Here is a 19,127-nt window from a genome sequence, read left to right as displayed (position 1 = left end):
AAATTCGTTTGTCGGAAAAATTCGAGATTTCCAACGAATTTTTTTTTTTCGTTGGAAATTAACACGAAAATTGTTTGTGAGAAAAATTCCCGATTTCCAACGAATTTTTTTTTCGTCGGAAATTACCAACGAAAATTGTTTGTCGGAAAAGTTCGCAATTTCCAACGAATTTTTTTTTCGTTGGAAATTCAAAACGAAAATTGTAATTTCGTGTGGGAAATATTCGGGATTTCCAACGAATTTTATTTTTGTCGGAAATTACCAACGAAAATTCGTTTGTCGGAAAAATTCGAGATTTCCAACGAATTTTTTTTTCGTTGGAAATTAACACGAAAATTGTTTGTGAGAAAAATTCCCGATTTCCAACGAATTTTTTTTTCGTCGGAAATTACCAACGAAAATTGTTTGTCGGAAAAGTTCGCAATTTCCAACGAATTTTTTTTTTCGTTGGAAATTCAAAACGAAAATTGTAATTTCGTGTGGGAAATATTCGGGATTTCCAACGAATTTTATTTTTGTCGGAAATTACCAACGAAAATTCGTTTGTCGGAAAAATTCGAGATTTCCAACGATTTTTTTTTTCGTCGGAAATTACCAACGAAAATTTTTTTTGTCGGAAAAATTCGGGTTTTCCAACGAAGTTTTTTTTCGTCGGAAATTAAAAACGAAAATTGTAATTTCTTGGCCGAAATATGAGGGATTTCCAACGAATTTTTTTTCGTCGGAAATTACCAACGAAATTTTTTTGTCGGAAAAATGCGGGATTTCCAACGAATTTTTTTTTTCGTTGGAAATTATCACCGAAAATTATTTTTCGCAAAAATTCGCGATGTCCAACGAATCTTTTTTTCGTTGGAAAGTAAAAAAAAAAAAATTGTTTTCCGAAAAATTCGGGATTTCCAACGAACTTGTTTTTCGTCGGAAATTACCAACGAGAATTGTATTTTTTTGTCGGAAAATTGAGCGGATTTCCGACGATTTTTGCAACGAATATTTTGCAACGAATTTTTCCAACGATATTTAGCGACGAAATTTGCCACGAATTAATTTTCGTCGGAAATTACCAACGAAAATTGAAATTTTTTTTCGTCACTATTTTCGTTGGAAATTACCAACGAATTTTCCAACGAATTTTTCCCACGAATATTTCCAACGAATTTTTCCAACGAAAAAATTTCGTTGGAAATTACCAACGAAAATTTAAATTTTTTGTCAGAAAATTTTGCGACGACTAATTACCAACGAATTTTTTTTCGTCGCAAAATTTGTTGGAAATTCGTTTTCCAACGAATTTTGACGAATTTTTCGTTGGAAATTTCGTTGGAAAACTCTTGTTTTTTTGTAGTGGTTGTTAGCTTAAGTATGTCTTATATCTTGCTTTTGCTCGAGGACTAGCAAAATGTTAAGTTTGGGGGTTTGATAACTCTATAAAAATAGAGTTATTTTATCTACTCTAGGCAATAAATAATGCAATATTTGTTAGAATATATTTGGATTTCCTTTTATTTACTTAATTTTTCCTTGTTTATGCAAAATATTGAGATATGGAGAAAATAAGGACAATATGGTGAAAAGAAGGAAAGGAATATGCAATCCAGAGAAGAGTTAGAAGGTGGATATCATATTGAGAATTCTGCGATTTATTCCCTAATTTTATACGAAAAAGAAGCAATTGCCTTGTGAGAGGAGTCTTGGATGTTATCATATAAATATGATAACTTGGGGGAACATGGAGTTTTTTTTTAGATCGTTTTTGTTTTCAGTGTTCTGAGAGTTTTTCAAGTATTTTGAAGAGAAGACAAAAGTGGTGACAAAATTGTTGTTCTTTGATTCAAGATGTTTGGTTTAATTTATATTTTCGTTTTTTCTTCTATTATGTTCTAATTTTCTTTGTTAGAGCTACGATGTAGCCTAACCTTGATGATATGAATTTTCTACTTTCTATGCTTTGCAAGTAATTTCATTCATGTGAGTTATATATTATTGTGCTTAATGCGTTTAGGTGACTGGCCACCACTTGAATGATCTGATGTGCATGTTTGAGACTGAGAAGTGATAATATGCAATTGCTCCTTATAATATATAACCATGATTTAAATGTGGATAGAAATATACCATGTTATTTGTGTAGCTTTCGGTGATAAGGTGGTCCAAAAGATTCATTGTAAACCGGGAATATTCATAAATTTTAATGCGCTTATGTTTATTTAAATTCACATAGAAATATAGTGAATTGATAAACTGAGTAGGTTTGCTATACCTAGAGATAGGATAGTAAATAGACTAGGAAATTCCGCTATCACATGTTTGATATTGTTCTTGTATGCATAATGATCCGAAATTCATATCTAGTGGTTATGGTGAAATCGGATGCTCTAACATATTTTACCTGATTGATTATCTGCCTTTAGTTTATAAAATTTCGTTTTTAAAAATTGTCAATTTTTATTTGTTCTCAATTATATTTTGATCAGTTAGATAAATTTTAGAATTAGTCCATTTTTAATATTTAATTGGTTTATTATCATCAATCTCTGTGGGACGATACTCTTCTCATCATTATATTACTTGTTCAACACGTTCGTTGACATGTGCAGAATTTTACGAACAGCGACGACGACGACGGCGGGCTGGCAGTTTGGCGATGGGGACAACGCACGGCGGCTGGGCAATGTCGGGTCGCGGCGGACACGGCGGCGAGCGAGCTGCTGCTTGCTCGCAGAGGGGAGGGGGAAGGCAGTCGGCAGAGGGGGGCACGGCGGCGGACGGGCGGCGCAGCTGGACGGAGGCGGATGGTCGGACGGCGACGCGACGGCCGGACGAACGGCGGCGCAAGGTGGACGGCGAACTGCAGATGGCAGCAAGCAGTAGCTCGTCAGCACCTTCGAGCTGGGGCAGCGACTAGACGAGCGGAGGCGGCGATGCACGGAGGCAGCTGGTCCAGGCGGAGGGCTGCACTCGTGTGCAGCTCGGGCGAACCGGCGACGGGCGGTCGTGTGGCTCAGTTGGGGTGGAGTCGAGATGGTGGCGGCTTGTTGGCGAGAAGGCGGCGTGCGAAAATATGGATAATGACACAAATGATCCTTGAACTTTGCTTCAATGTGCAATGTGGTCCATTAATTTTAGTTTAATGTGTAATGTGGTCCCCGAATTTTTTATACATATTCAATTTAATCCCTAAATTATTTGAAAATATTCAATGCTGTCATTCCATTAATTCAAGTTCATAAATAATATTGAACATTTTCATATAGTTCAGGGACTAAATTGAACATGTACCAAAAGTTCATAGACCACATTACACATTTGGCTACGGTGTAGGGACCACATTTAACAAATTAAAAGTTTATGGACCAAATTGCACATTCGATCAAAGTTTATGAATTATTTGTGTCATTTTCCCGCGAAAATATTAACATATAGAGATATGGCATCATAGGCCTAGCCACTCGAGCTAGACATATGCAGGTTTCCGCCCTCTCCTCCTCCTAAATATATGCTCAAACAAATTGATGAAAGGGTTGTCATGTGTCGCAAGTTCTTTGTGACTGTCTTGATCCGGACTTATCCAAAGCGCATTGTCCATTGTCGCTTGGGTCGAGCGCGCGTCTACGGAGCCTAGGGTTATCTTAGACTTTTTGTAATTTTCTTATTTTTCGTCATATACTTAAATGGCACCATTTCAAGCACCTGTAATGTATTCACGTGTTCAAATAAATGATGTCTGTAAAGCATTTTTTAGGGGTTCAACTACTCAACTCTCCAATTTCGATAGGGCAAAAGTACACTAGAAGTGCCATAACTTGTGTACGGCGATCACTTTGGTGCTATAACTTTTTTTCGGATTACTTTGGTGCCAAGTCGGAGGAAAATCGATCACTTTAGTGACTCCGGCCAAAAAACTGACCTGGCATTTATACTAAAAAAAATGATATGACCTGTACACGGTGAAAATTACGTGGCTTTTTTCGAATTTTTTAATTTTTAAAAAAAAAATTGAAGCAGCGGCGAGGGAGCCCTCGTTGCTGCTGCCGCCAACCCACCACCGCCGGGAAGGGCCGGGGGTGGTGGGCGCAGTGGTCGGCGAGGGTCGCCGGCCCCTACTCGGGGCCCGGCGACCTTCGCCGAGCCCAACGAAGGCCGGATTCGGCGAGGTCTCGCCTCGCCCAGCCAAGGCGAGGCCGCGGCTCGCCGTCGCGACCCAGGCGACGGCGAGGCCGCGCCTCGCCGTCGCGACCCAGCGACGGCGAGGTCTCGCCTCGCCCGGAGAAAGGCGACGGCGAGGTCCGGCCTCGCCTTTCTTGGGCGAGGCGAGACCTCGCCGTCGCCTCGGGTCGCGACAGCGAGGTCTCGCCTCGCTGGATCCGGCCCTTGGTGGGCTCGGCGAGGGTCGCCAGGCCTCGGCCGGGGCCGGCGACCCTCGCCGACCATCGCACCCACCACCGCCGGCCCTTCCCGGCGGTGGTGGAGAGCGCAAGCGGCGCGGCGAGGGCTCCCTCGCCACTGTTGCAGGTTTTTTTTTTAATATAATTTAATTTTTTTTTTAAAAAATACACGTCAGTGGGCTAAACGGCGTCGTTTTTGGTTTTTAATGTTGACTGGACCTCTCCGGCGAGCCGTGTTAGCGTCACATCGGATTTCCGGCGAGCCACGTCAGCATTGGCACTAAAGTGATCGATTTTCAAAAAAGTTGGCACCAAAATGATCCGAAAAAAAGTTATGGCTTGAGAATGCGGTGCTTTTGCTCGACTTCCTAGCGCCTTGGCCCGAGTCTACAGAGGCCGGGCCTCTAAGCGTCGAGGACCCGGCCCCGTTGCCAAAGGCCCAGGAATAAGAGTTGGAGTGTGCCCAAGCATAGAGTTTCTGGTCCAAGCACTGATAACTAGTTATATTTTAGAAAATGATTTCTGATTTTTTTAAAGAGGAAATTGTTTTCCTAAATTTAAACTTTGGTAGAAAAACCTCTTCTGTTGACTAGGAAAATATTTTCTGTTGACTGATTTTCTTAAGTGATCGAAACACCAGAAAATGAGGAAAATGTTTTCCGCAAAACAAAAGGAGCCTAAAACTACAATTGTATGATTCCATTTGCCTTTCAATCAAAATTGGCATAATCAAGATTAGAATGCTTCAATGATTAGAAGGACCACTCAAGCAAAAAGGGTTATTATCACTAAAAATTCAAAACTAGTATATATGTGCCACATTTACTCCAAATTAAATCGTATCATAAAAATTCTCAAACCGGTATATCAGTGCCACATTTACCCAAAACTAATTTTCACATCGCAAAAAATCTTTAACTGATACATCTATGTTTCATTTACCCCAAACTAATTGTCATGTCATAAAAACCCTCAAATTGATACTTGTGACAAATCTATTAAATTTATAGCAAAGTTGGCTATTTTAGTGGATTTCCGAAACGTGAGGGAGCTCTTAAGGAAAAATTAGCCGATTTTAACAATTTCCCAAATTCGGATTCATTCTCTTCAAATCTGTCTTCCCAAACAACGTTGGTTAGAAGACCCATTTATATTGAATTTCCACGTTGGATCTGATGAAACTAGCAAATATCAGCTAGAGAAGGGTGAATAGGTGATTTGAATGCTAATTGATCGATTTTAATGCGGAAGTAATTGATCTCAGGTAATGTCTGAATAATGTTCAGATTTTAATCAGACTTTGAATGGCAAACAAATAAATGCGCAAAAAAAGGAGTTTTAGGGAAGAGAAAATATGCACACAGATGTATAGTGGTTCGGCTTAGATCAAGCTTACGTCCACTCTCCCACGCTGACAGTTTACAGGCTGGATTTCACTATATGATCGATCAAAAAATTACAAGTTCTGAGTGATATTCAGATGGATCACTCTATCTATCTTACAACAAGTCTCTCAAGATCACAGATTTTAGCTCCGGAAAGATGAGTAAAAACTGGTCAGAGTTTGCTCAGACTTTGGAATAGATGATTCTGGATTTCGTCTCTCTTCTTCTGCTCTTCAACAATTTGTTTCCTTTTATACTCCTCCACTTCCAAACTAGCTGTTGGACAGACTTCAGAGGATCATCTTCCAATCTTCTCCTTGGACAGATTTGTATAAGAAGGATTGAGTAGCCGTTAAGTGACAAGTCTAAATCTCGCTGATTCTGATTACTCATACAATCAGAACTTGGTTTTCATAAGCAAAGCTTCTCCATTTGAAAATAAACTTGTCGTGGAATTGACTGTCAATCAATTAAGGATATCCCGCAATATTAATGTTCCTTGCAAAATAGCCTTTTAAGATCGAATCAATCAAGACTTTCCATTTGTGAAACCCAAGCCAGATTACTGATTGTTGCGTTCATTCTGAGTTAGCGATAAAATCTGGATAAGGTTTGATTCTTAACTCCCTTTCAAAATTTAAGTCAAGGTGGGTTGTCCTTTCGTTTCCAATCATAGACTAAAATTCTTCAACTGCTGTATACAAAGTCTAAACTTTGTTTGTTACTATGTAGACCTTAGACTTTTCCTTCTTATCATTGTAAAGTCGGGACATCCAGAAAGTGACTTCCTGAACTTAGAAAAATTTCAAAAGTATTTGTTAGACTTACGATAACTCTTGGACAGTTTTATCAACTTCAAAATTTATAAGGAGGTTTTCTCAACAGAATCCACATCAAACTTCGATCATGTGATTTGCTTGCCACGTGTATTTCCACGTTAGTAACATAATAGGGATATTGAATGGTCGCTAACAGAGCGTAGATTTGTAACAAGTGTACCGGTTTAGAAATTTTTTGCAGCAAAAAAATTAGTTTTGAGTAAATGTGAAACGAGCGTACCAGTTTGAGATTTTTGGTAATATTAACCCTTGAAAAGTGAGGTATGTTATGTTAGAATATATATTAAATTGGCCTTCGTTGACAAGTTTAAGTTTTTTAGGTTTGACATTTTAGCATGGCATTGTAATCACATTCTGCCTCAGTTTATTTCGCTTCTGCATCCACCTCGCAAATTCCACGTGCTATTCTTAATCCGGCTTGCATATGAGAGAAGGTATTGAAATATCTTATGTCATTTGACTATAAGGTTTATATACTCTTTATATACATGTGATTTTCTCCAGTTATGAATTAAGCAAAATTTCACATGATATCAGAGTAAGAGATCATGAATTCAAATCTTTCAAAGCTCCTCATTTGTCTTACCTCCCCATTATATATTTCCACGCCCTAGTACTTGGTCAAGGTTTTGGAAAAGGACATACAATTGTCATAACTTTCATATAACGTTTGTTTAAGCGCCATAACTTTTTTTATTGCATACTTGAATGTCATAACTTTCGTATGAGTTTGAGCGTCATAACTTTTTTAAAATGTTCACCACAAGTGCCGCACCACATTGAATTTTCAACACTTGGGTGAACTTTTTTTTAAAGTTATAGCACTCAAATAATCGATTGAAAGTTATGACATTCAAGTGAACGTTTTTTAGAAGTCATGGCACTCAAGTGATCGAAAAAAAAGTTATGCCACTCAAGTGAGTGCCGTGCAAAGTTACGATTGAATTTTCTAATATTTTTGTCCTACATGCAAAAGTTCTTGTGTTTTTCAGGGATTTGGCCATAAAAAATAAGACGAGAAAAGCGTGCTTGAGATGGTTCAATCACATTAAAAGAAGACCTTCACAAACCATTAGGCTCTTAGCCTAGTGAGGCTTTCACTTGGGATCCAAATACTCAGCTCTCTTTGCCCTCGAACGAATTGATACGTGTGAGGAGGTGTTGCTTCAATCGCACATTTGGATGCTTGTTTGAATTCTCCCTCAGGTACTTAGTTGGACTTATGTAGTGCCGAGGTAAGGGCCTTCCTGGCGCTTCGAGAGGGTTTACTCGTCGCAATCGACACAAACAGGACGGCACAGATTTCCCTCACGCTCATAAGAAAACATGGGAGGAGACAATAGGCTCTCGCTTCGGAAAATAGCGAAGGCTATTATGCCCTCAAAGTTAACAAATGACTTGACGTAGAATAATGCCACCACTCATTTCCCTTCCATCTCAGGTAGGTTAACCCCAATCCATGAAATACCTCACTAATTTCATGGACTTAGTAAGACGTGAGCTAGAGCTCAAATCACTTACCACAAGCGGATCTAGAATTTTTTTTAGTAAGGCAAACATGATCCTCGGGAAAAGTGTCAGAAAAGTTCTAAACCTATTGTATTTGTGCCAATTTAGTCCTAAACCTTTTCACGTCGTGTCAATTTAGTTCTTCCAGTTAATTTTAGTCGGATATTGTTGACATGGAAGCCGGCCGGCCTATGTGGTATGACCGGCTCTAACGTGAATACTTTTTAATAATATTTTAATATTTTTTTGAATTATTTTTTATTTTTTTATTTTTCTTTTCTTTTCTTTTCTTTTCCTTTCTTCTTCCTCCAGTCGTCGACCTCACTGGCCATGGGCAAGGCCCGATCTTGCCAGAGGCGCGAGGTCAAAGGCCGCAACCTCGCGGCCTCTATCAAGGGCTCGAGCCTCTAGCGGCCGGGCAAGGCTCCACCTTGGTGGATCTGGCGAGGTCGAGCCTCGCCCAGCCATGGCGAGCCTTGTCGGCCACCTCGACCTCATCGGCCCTTGCCTTTGGCCAATCGCTGGTTCTGGCGACCAGTTGGAGGAAGATGAAAGGAAAGGGAAAAAAATAAAAGAAAAGAAAGGAAAAAGAAAAAGAAATCGAAAAAAAATTAAAAAATCGAAAAAAATATTAAAATATTATTTAAAATTGTTAACATCAATGCCGGCGGTGCCATGCAGGCTGGCCGATGTTCATGTCAGTAATATCTACCCAAAATTAGCCGAAAGGACTGAATTGGCAATATATCAAAAAGTTTTTGACTAAATTGCTACCAAAAAAATGTTTAGGACTAAATTGGAACAAATGCAATAAGTTTAAAACTTTTATGACACTTTTCTCCATGATCCTTAATTGCCAAGAAATCACTTATCTTATATATGTCTTACAAATAAAAGCAACGTTCTTACGCCTAAAACGTCCGATAAAAATTAATATTTTGTTAATCCATAACGATTATGTTCTAGGATTGGTTATTAACTTTTATCGGTCCATTTCAAGGTCGATATAGCTTAACATTACTTGAAATACTAAAAGACCTTTCAAACTAGAACTTTTATCACAACTTCGAGAGAAGCGAGTGGGGATAAGAGCCCTAGCTACTCAAAACATAAATCCGTCCTTATTGATGATCCGAACAACAGGGAAATCGAATTTATATTGCGCGCTTAAAACCGTAAACAAATTTGTCCGTCAATCACTAAGCAACTCCATCGATTTGTCAATGAATAATATCACTAACCCTAGCTTGATAATTCATGTATTCACCTATTCAAGAACATTTTATGTTCGGCCTGGTCGGACTAGCCCAACGGGCAACAAGCTTTGCTCATCCTCGCCCGAAAGATCTTCAAGCCTCTCGAGCCCTTCGAGTCAATCAATTCCAATATACTCTATTCTTTCATCTTTTGATTATTAAGGTTTTGGTTTTTAAATACGTGGTAATACAGACGGGGAAATTATATTTTACCAACCAATATAACATTTCTCCACAGCCCTTTTGAAAAATTCTATTTTGATATGATTGATTTGCCCTTAAAGCTCATCCACAATTACTTTCCATAAAGATTCCTAATAATTATAAAGACAAAAGTCGCCCTGCTGCCCAATTGTGCATGTTATCCAAAGAGTATAGACCTATTTTTGTTTGTCGAATCCGTGACAAAAAACCTTAGCAACTTTCCTTTTTCATCGTAAAGTGTCTTCTTTTCTTAACTTAATTGTCACTTTTGCTTTATTTGTGTGTTTTTTTGCACTCAATCATGTGATAGTATAAGGCAACCACGAAGTGATCAAGGCACATAGCTTGTCGCAAATAAAGCAATAGATTTTGATAATTACTTGAATAATTTATGTTTAAATTAGAGTCAAATGACTAATGCCTATCTTTTCCTTAGTACAATAAACTTTCCTTAATTTTGGCTATAACAATCGAATTTGCTAATTGAGAAAAGGTTAGAAATGTGTATATTACTAGAGTGAAATTGCAAATAAAGCAAAAACTTATCTTATTCCCAAATCATTTATTTATAATTTTATGTATGACTTACTCGATTAAGTGACAAGATTGTACTTAATAAATTTTTTTCTTATCAATTGCTAAAATGCATTACTTTTAATATAACCATTCAAATGACTTATTGTCGCGACCTACCCGCCGTCCCAAAGATCGGGGTTTAGGCCAAGAGGTATTTATCGATTGATGTGAACAACGATTGATTCATTTGAAAGATAAACCAAATGGTTCATTAATCCAAAGACCGAGGCACTCCCAAGCCTCACACCTCGCGCGACGAGAATTTATTTTTTATTTATGCATTTGATTGGAGTCGCCACTAGCCATGATCAAGGGTCGGCTAGAAACCCTGATCGAGACGCGGGAGTGTCGTCTCGATACGCGCGAAAACCAGAAATTCTAAAATTCGGGGACTTGATTACACTAGCGATTTAACTAGTGCCCTTTCGGTACCTAAACTTGAATTTCCGCAAACTAACGTACAGGGCAGCCTAATCGAAAAAAACTAAGATTCCACCTAACCGTTCTAAAAACAGAAAATAACAATCAATGTATTAAAAGTGCGCAACCAGATAATCATGAAGAAAATAAACAATCAGCAACCTAGCATCGTCTCTAAAAAAAAAGACAATCAAAAGCCCTAACGTAAAGCCCTAATGGCTTATCCGATTTTTGAAAAAAAAATTTCATAGGGTTTTTCTCATTTTTCATTTTTTTTGAGTTTTTAACCAAAAATCTAGTGAACCCAAAACTGATTTCTCAACATTTCCTAATTTTCTGATCCTTTTTTGGAATTTTCCCGAATTTTTTTAATTTTTTTGGAATTTTCTGAATTTTTTAATGTTTTTTCAGATTTTTAATATTTTTTTGGATTTTTAAACATTTTCGAATTTTTTGGAATTTTTAATATTTTTTGAATTTTTAAATATTTTTTTTAATGTTTTTATTAATAAAATAAGGATTTTGACCGGATCCCTGACCCGATCCGCCCGACCTCTGACCCGGCATTCCGACCCGCCCGGAACCCATTTTTTCCATTTCCTTTTATTTTCTCTTTTTTCTTTTTCTTTTGTTTCTTTTTCTATTATTTTTTTTTTCTCTTTTGTCTTTTCTGGTCTCTTTTCCCACGAGCATTTCTGGTGTTCTTCTTCCAGAACGCTTTCTTGTTCTTCACCGAGAGATCACCGCGAACGTCCCCTTCTTAGTGAATCGCCGGCGACCCAAACTCCGAACCGAAATCGGCTCCTTCGACTGCCGTCGATGACGAATCTGCTCGGACCGAAATCGCAACCCCACCATCACCGAACCAAAGTCCCTAAACCAGCACCATCGGCCACTAAATCGCTAACATTGGTGACACACTTTCGTTTCCTGACCATCAAACTTTCGACCTCAGCAACAGACGCTAGGTATGGACAAACAGGCATGAATACACGTAAAATAGAGATAGAGGGCTAACGGTTGCCGCGGGCATCACCCGGCAAGGGGAATAGAGCTTCCGGCGAGGGAATGTGTACGCGCGGCCGACTCGGACGATGTGCGAATCACGAAAAAACCACATGAAAGACAGAGAAAACTTGAAGTCAGTGACAATATTGGAGCAAACCATGCGTATAGCGAAGTTTTAGAGTGCCGGTTTTGCAAAAACAGATTCGGAGTTTCATTTCGACATTTTGCCGAACAGGTGGTAGGCGGGTCGGGGAATGGAGCTACAGGACTGATTTTAACGAGATTCATGGCCTTCTTAACGTACGACGTTTAAAAAGACTAGTTTGAGTGCGAAGCAAATGTAAGCCTCCATTGACGGGGCCGGGCGGCCACCGAATAAGTTCAGTGTGCCCGGCACCCGAGAGGCAGGGGGGAGGGAGGCAGCAAAATTAGACCGGGGCCTACCTGGTTCGGGGCTGACCGTGATGAAGCGCGGCGGCTTGAGGCTCGACAGGAGCCGGCGGCAACTAAGACGGACAACCGGTCAAAGAGGAAAAATCTTTCTTTTATGGTTCTCTCGGTCGAGCGTTTTTTTCCCCCTTTCTCGTTCGGATCCTCGTCTTCAGGAATGTCAGGATCTAGGAGTGATAAGACACGAGAAGGGTGAGTGCTGCCGGCTAGAGGACGCCGAACGGCGACGGTGGTGGTGGTTGTTCGGAGGAGATGAAGGATGAGGGGTTTGCAAGGAAGGTTCTTCCTTTTCGGAGTCCCTTCTCTGGATCTCTCTCGAGCTCACTCTCTCTCTCTCTCGATTTTCTCTCGGTTTCGGCTCCCCCTTCCCACCTGTTCTCCCCGGAGCTCTTCAAAGCTCTCCTCTCTGAAAAAGATGGCCTTCCCCCTCTCTCTCTCTCTCTCTCTCTCTCTCTCCCTCTCTATGCAGACTCCATTTTCCTTTTTTATGAGTGCATGTACGAAGGCAACAAGAGAAAGAAAGTGTGAGAGAGCCCCTTTTTGTGTTTATTTTGACCTTTCTGCAATGGACATCCCTCCCTCTCTCTAATTTTGTGATGATGCTTCTTTTGTCCTTTCTTATCTTTGCTGCTTTTGTGAAAACGTGGATTTGAGAGAGAGAGAGAAGAAATACTCTCGTATCAGCCCAGGGAAGAGCTCTCCTTTTGTCTTTTACGTTTCTCTTTTTTTTTTTACTGATTCTTTTTAATAAGAAAAATATGTCTAACAGACCCCATTAATGTCAATGCATCTAATGTCTATATGCCATGTGATTAAATGAAAATTATTCATGTTTAGGCGTCAAAATTTACCCCCCCCCCCTTAGTTTATGTGATTAACCTAAAATGGATAAGCAAAAATTAGGTGTCAACACTTATCTAATTAATTTACATGGAAAAATGGAAAGGGCAAAATAAATATTATTCATAACACGTTCTTTATAGTTTAAAGAATAGCTTATTTAATTTAAGTGATAAACGGCCATTAGTAAAGATATTCCCTTTATTTTCAGGTAAATTCGATAAAAAAGAAATACAATAGATTTTGATATATACTTGAATAATTTATGTTTAAATTAGAGTGAAATTGAAAAACACGGGCTTCTTTATGCTTTTTAAAGAATAACTTCTGATAGAAGTATTCAGACAGACATATATTGTTTAAATAAGCAAAAAGCGAACAATAAAAAACGGTAGAAACGGGAAAAGTAAGGGTTGTAGCTAAATCCACCCAAACTTTGGCTCCATACACACCTTAAGAAGTTAGAATGAGAAATATACCCTCTCTATCCGTCTTTCTTTCTGCTCGCACCTCCCCATGCTTATGGATGGACGGTATTGCCGAGCACTCACCAACTCGGATCAAGCTCGATTTAGGTGACTACATCTATTGACCTTGATCCCAGCAATCACGGTTAGGGATGTGCATCGGTCCGGTCCATTCGGAAACCGGACCGAACTGCCTGATTCTGGGTGATTTCCGAAGGGGATCGGTCCGGTTCCCGATTCCACATAAGGGACCGGACCGCCCGGACGGCTAATATTTCTTAATTTTTTTTATATTTTTTATTCTGAAGCAAACTTTAATTAGTAAATTGTTTTTCTTTTATTGTTGGAAACTTCCACTTATTGGGAATAGAAGAAATGATAAAAAAAGAAGATAAGAAATCACTGGTTCCGAGACCAACCCTGAAACTGGACGAGACCAGTCGGTACGGTCCGATCCAATTCTAGGACCGGGTGGGCAGATTCCCGGTTCGACAAACTAGGAATCAACCTTGCCTGATTCAGTTCTAGGTTCCTAGGTGGGAACCAATCCACCCAGGAACCGATCATCCCTAATCACGATGGTGCGAGCTTGAAACTTGACGCTATAGGGGTAGAGATGGGAAAGTAGCCCAAAAACAACCATCTCCAAGTCGCGAGGAGAGAGAAATGCAGGGTCTATGCATGTAAAATGTGTTAAATAAAGAAATGAGACGGTGGGACTTATAATTCGGATACATTTTCATTTTCATTTCATAGAGTATGTATGCAGCCAAAATATGGGTGGATTTAGCGCGACCTAAGAAGTAACTGTAGACTTCTTTTAATTGTTCACTCGATTTGGTATAAGGGCATTTTTATCTTTATAATTTTCAAGAGTATTCATGAAGAATATGCATCAGTTTCAAGGGCAAATCAATCCAATCAAAATAGAGATTTCCACAAAGTTGTGTCACAATATTATTTAGTTGTGGAAAGTTAGATAGGATGCTAATAGAATGGAAAGTTCACGAGTCACCTAGCGATAATCAGTTGCTTGCTAGATCTAATCAACCTTAAGCTAGACTTGCTCAACCAAATTGGCTGAATTGGCAGTGATTGTACATACATGAGACATCCGAGGAAAGTTCAACCAGAACTTGAGAAAGGCAACGACTATGTGACCATGAATTGTACGGCTATAGATGAGCTCGTTGCAATTTTAGCACAAATCATCAGTGTTCTGGTTGAGGGCATTGTATCCACACCGACGTCATTAAGATGACATTACTGCATCAATATAGCATTCCATAATTTCAATCTATGTTTCAATTTCAAATATGCTCCTTTGCACTTCATTTTTTTGGGGAGTTTTTGAACTAATGTTTGAGAAGCTCGACTTTAACCATAATGCAAAATGGTGGTCTGCAACATTTCCATCTTTTTGTTTCACCAACTCGTGTAGAATAGGGAAGGAGAGTCTGCTCAGTGGTGAGTAGATTGACAGAAGTCAAATCAAGAGATTTTGGACCCCTCTCCTCCGGGACCAACTCTCTCCAATAGCTTAATTAGGTTGGTAGTTACATGCCTTACCATTATCACACCATAAGTCCTAGCCCGAAAGTACCAGCCAACTCTCTTCCCATCGTCGCGCCATATTCGAGTTTTCCCTCCCTAGTTTGTATTTTACTTCTCATTGTGCAAATGAATCGTGTCTTGCATCGCCGGACCTGAACTCCGAGAGACTATCAAGGTAAGCACCCGATATCATCTAAATGGCTTTTGATAAATTAATCGAAATAACAGACTTAACCAATTTTATTTATAGAAATATCTGATATTAGTTTATGTTGTCGACATCTGTTGTTGTCAAGATAATTGGAAGATACTGGCACAAAGGGGTGCGGCATATAGACCTTCATTTACCAAATCCATCTTGGGGAGTTGTATGAACCAACTCCATAGTCATGTATCATGCATGCTAATGGACTTAAAGATAAACTCCTAATTTGTCTTAATCAACTGAAAATGCAAGTCAAAACACACATTCCCTTGGTGTTTAGTCCAAATTTCGGGTCACGACAAACATTACCAACCTGCTCATAGATTTAGCATCCGCACGTAACCATCTACACTCAATTTGAAGTGATCTATGCAAGTCGTTCTCTAAAATAATGAGCAAAGGTGGAAGTTCCTGTTCATGATGCTTTTTCCTCTTCCTAATGACTAGGAAACTGCCCTAGCTTAAGTCAGGTGATACCTCCCTAGATCCTCATTGGGCTTCCCTCGCCAACCTCTACTAGCCGGGAGTGTCCATACTTTTCTACACCCTAGGCTCTGATACCAACCAACTTGAAGTTGCACGCGCAGCAGCTAAAACTAAGAGCTTAAACTATCATAATATTGCGTGCACCGTGAGTTTAATATCTTAGCAAGACCAAGAGTATCATCTAACCTCGGACATACCTATTAAGTATATCAATAGAGGGAAAAAAGTCAAAGACCGGTGATAGCACAATTCTTATCACAGCCGAATCATGTGTATAGGTGTATAATCGAGCCGATTCGGATTGATGCACTACCAAAATCGAGCTCGACTCAACTCAACTCACATACTCGGTGCTCGAAGCTAGATTCGAGCTCGATTGAGTATTAATTATCCAACTCGAGCTTGATTCAATTAGAGAATCCAGGTGCTCGAACTCGACCCGATTGAATTTAATTGGAATCAACTTATAAAGTTTTATAAGCTCGAATGTAATTTCAAGTATCTTGCCCCTTTTTATAATAATTTAAAATTTCAATAAAATAGTGAAAACTCGATTAGGGTCGTGAGCCTACCTAGTTGAATGTCAACAAGCTCGTGCTCACCTATACAAGATACTCGAGTAGCTCGAACTCGATCTCAACTCGAAATCAAGTGAGTCGATCTCTAGTAGACATCGGGCCGAGCCGGAGCTGTCGCTGAGTAATTTGACTCGATTTCACTCTTGTGCATGGAGCTGACAATGAGTAGTGTATCGTTATGAACTTTATGTTCACAGAATCAGATTAAAATGGCATTTGTGATGGACAAGTGATTACGAGCACGCGCGTGTCACGTGACAATAAGGTCCCGAAGTCATATCACGAGACACGCACGTGAAGCCCAACCACCACCCCTCAGCCTCTCTTGAATATAAATCCCACCCCTCTCCCAAAGTTCACCTGTGCCACCACACGCCCAAAGAGAATCACTTGCAGCAACCCGGTCCACCACCGCCTCCTCCGTCGTGACCGCTCCACCGACCCTCGCCGTCTCTCGCTCTCTCGAAACCCCATCCCCCCGGGAAGAAAAGAAAAATGGTGAGCGTCGAGGAATTCTGCCGTGCCCAGAAATCACAAGGCCCTGCCACGATCCTGGCCATCGGAACGGCGAACCCCCCAAACGTTTACGAGCAGAGCACGTTCCCAGATTATTTTTTTTCGAATCACCAAGTCCGAACACATGACACAGCTGAAAAGCAAGTTCAAGCGCATGTGTACGTATAGTTTAAAGCATACCTACATTGATGCACTTTTAAACAAATTTTTTTTTTTGTGGTGCCCTCGTCATTTACCATCATATAAGAATTTGGGCGGCTTCACCTTTTTGTGCATGGCACTTACTAACACCGTAGATAGCAGGGACTAGAGATTAGTGGATACATACATGCTTAGATACGAAATTAGGGAACGAAAGTCGAAGCAAATCAACAATTGTTTTGATGGAACTTTTTGATGCCGGGATCGGTTTTTTTCTTTCTTTTCCGGTAATAACTTGTGGGGATTGCGTCTTTCACCGTCGTGTATGAATAATTTGATCGGTCCATAAAGAAGAAGACCACCATGACATCGATCTGTGTTCGGTGTATATGTTTAGGTGAAGGGTCCAAGATCAAGAAGAGGTACCTGCACTTGACGGAGGAGATGGTGAAAGAGCACTCGAACATGTGTTCGTCCACGGAACCCTCCTTGGATGTAAGGCAAGACATTTTGGCGGTGGAAGTGCCGAAGCTAGGGAAAGAAGCAGCAGCCAAGGCCATCAAGGAATGGGGGCAGCCCAAGTCCGAGATCACCCACCTGGTGTTCTGCACCTACGGCGGCAACGACATGCCGGGCTGCGACTACCAGCTCACCAAGCTCTTGGGCCTCCGCCCAACCGTCAAGCGGTTCATGATGTACCAGGTGGGTTGCTACGGTGGCGGCATGGTCGTCCGCCTCGCCAAGGACCTCGCCGAGAACAACAAGGGGGCTCGCGTCCTCGTCGTGTGCGCCGAGATCACCATGGCCGCCTTCCACGGGCCCAACGAGGCCTTCATGGACAACCTCCTGGGCCACGCCCTGTTCGGCGACGGCGCCTCCGCGCTCATCGTGGGCTCAGACCCCGTCCCGGAAATCGAGAGGCCCCTGTACGAGATTGTCTCCGCGTCCCAGACCCTCATCCCCAACAGCGAGGGCGCCATCAGCGGACACGTCCGCCAGATCGGGCTCACCATCAACCTCCTAAAGGACGTTCCGGCCTTTATCGCTAAGAACGTTGAGAAGTGCATGACGGACGCATTCCACCCTCTGGGCATCACGGACTGGAACTCGCTCTTCTACGTCGCGCACCCCGGCGGGCCCGCGATCCTCAACGAAGTCGAGGCCAAGTTGAAGCTCAAGCCCGAGAAGATGGACCGGTCGAGGTACGTGCTCGGTGAGTATGGCAACATGTCTAGCGCGTGCGTCTTCTTCGTATTGGACGAGATTAGGAAGAAATCGGTTAAGGAAGGGCTCAAGACCACCGGAGACGGGCTCGAATGGGGGGTGCTCTTCGGATTCGGTCCTGGCATCACCGTCGAGACCGTCGTCCTCCGCAGCGTGGGCTTGTCCGCTTAGGGCTTCGCGTCGGATCCAGCCTCGCCTGCCTGCCTGCCTCTTCCATCAATCCCTATTTCCACTTACGATATGTTGTTAATCATGTCTTTTCGATGTTATTCCAAAACCTTTTCGGTGTATGTTTTGGATCGTGATGCGATGGGGAGTGACCGTTCGATGTTGTAAGTTGCACGCCATCTTTAACTATCAATGCACTTATGTTATGTATCAACCGAGGTCCATATTCGCCTCGAAATTAATAATACATTTCCATATGAAACAAGGACTTTCTTCGACCGCATGGCAAGCATGATTCTAGTGTTTTCCACGACTCGATAGATTCCTATTGAAAGAAAAAGATATCGTTATTAAGAAAATGTTTTCTAGACCGTTAAGTTCTCACGAAACAAACCGACCTTTAATCCTCCTTCAACCGTTTGGCATCTTCTATATTGTCTTCTCAATCGCGTCTCTCTACTTTGTTTTATGCTATAGACTACAGATTGATCAATACAGTCTACTTCCATACTCAGGTTTATCGACTCCCTAATATACAATACAATGAAGCAATATCCTTTAGTTCCCCGCACAAGAAGGAGCTGGTAAACGACTAGTACAGTTACGGAATTAGTTACATTAATAGAGATTACGTCTCATTGATCTCTCATTAACCTAACAAGCTGAGTTGGCAAAACCTCATGCACGTAGTTGGCAAAATAGGACTTCAACGCACGTGAAACTTGAGAAGTCATCGGTAAAATCGGTTGCCTTTGTCTCTATTTGTTTCACAAAAAATAAATGATTTGGAAAACAATTTCCTAAAAATAATCGCTTAAAATAATTAGTCTATGGAAAATATTTTCATTATCGATAACAATTTATGTCTAAATATTTTCGCGAACAATGAAAATATTTTTCATTTATTCATTTTTTG

General features: G+C 40.8%; 1 pseudogene; it reads left to right on the top strand.

Moving 5' to 3' along the window:
• The first annotated feature begins 16,518 nt into the window (after positions 1-16,518).
• Positions 16,519-18,415, top strand: LOC130138128 (chalcone synthase 2-like; annotated as a pseudogene).
• The last annotated feature ends 712 nt before the right edge of the window (positions 18,416-19,127 follow it).

The sequence above is a fragment of the Syzygium oleosum genome, unplaced genomic scaffold (assembly GCF_021117445.2).
Source record: "Syzygium oleosum isolate NSW1041296 unplaced genomic scaffold, Sole_v2.1 Sole_v2.01, whole genome shotgun sequence".
In the NCBI taxonomy this organism is placed as follows: domain Eukaryota; kingdom Viridiplantae; phylum Streptophyta; class Magnoliopsida; order Myrtales; family Myrtaceae; genus Syzygium; species Syzygium oleosum.
Note: the sequence above shows the minus strand (reverse complement) of the source record. Positions and strands in the feature narration are given on the sequence as shown.